The sequence below is a fragment of the Petaurus breviceps genome, unplaced genomic scaffold (assembly GCF_028583685.1).
Source record: "Petaurus breviceps papuanus isolate PSGF00001 unplaced genomic scaffold, PetGlider_PUasm1.0 490, whole genome shotgun sequence".
NCBI classification, from domain to species: Eukaryota; Metazoa; Chordata; class Mammalia; order Diprotodontia; family Petauridae; genus Petaurus; species Petaurus breviceps.
Window position 1 is genome coordinate 2,076,163 of NW_027186352.1, and position 699 is coordinate 2,076,861.

General features: G+C 51.8%; 1 protein-coding gene across 1 annotated transcript in view; it reads right to left on the minus strand.

Moving 5' to 3' along the window:
- The window catches only part of DPYSL4 (dihydropyrimidinase like 4), a 75,478-nt gene that overhangs the window by 26,716 nt on the left and 48,063 nt on the right, over positions 1–699 (minus strand). The window lies entirely within an intron of this gene.

The following is a 699-nucleotide window of genomic DNA, read 5'->3' on the forward strand; positions in this document are numbered from 1 at the left end:
TGTGTGTGTATGTGTGTGCATCTGTGTGTGTCTGTCTCTGTGTATGTGCATGTGTCTGTATGCATGCATGTGTGTCTCTGTGTCTGTGTGTATGTCTGTGTGTGTGTGTCTCTGTGTGTACATCCGTGTGTGTCTCTGTGTGTGTCTGTGTGCATGGGTGTGCTTGTGCTCGACAAAAACAAGCAGAGCTCGGGCCACATTGGGTTTGGGAGCAGGGGGAGGGAGGACAGCAGGGGGGGCTGGGGATGGGGCTCACTGTGAGCCCAGGGCAGCTCCTACAGAGGGTCACATCATCCTCCTGGCTCTGCACAGGGAGGGGCCTCTCCTGGTGGTCTGTCCCTACGTCCAACGGGGGTCCTTTAGGCAGTTAGGGGATGCCAGTGTCCAGACCACTGGACCTGGAGTCAGGAAGACATGAGTTCATATCCAGCCTTGGGTACTGACTAGCTATGTGACCCTGGGCCAGTCACTTCACCTATATTGTTTAAGTTTCATCATTTGTAAAGTGGGAATAATAGTGGCATCTACCCTGAAAGGTTGTGACGATCAGATATCATGATTGTAAAGTGCTCGGCTTAGTATCTGGCATGCAGTGTGTGCGATATAAAAGCTTCCAGTTAATACTATCACTGCCACCCCACCCCCACCCTTCTTCCTCCTCCTCCTTCTTTGTCTTTCTCTCTCTCTCTCTCTCTCTCT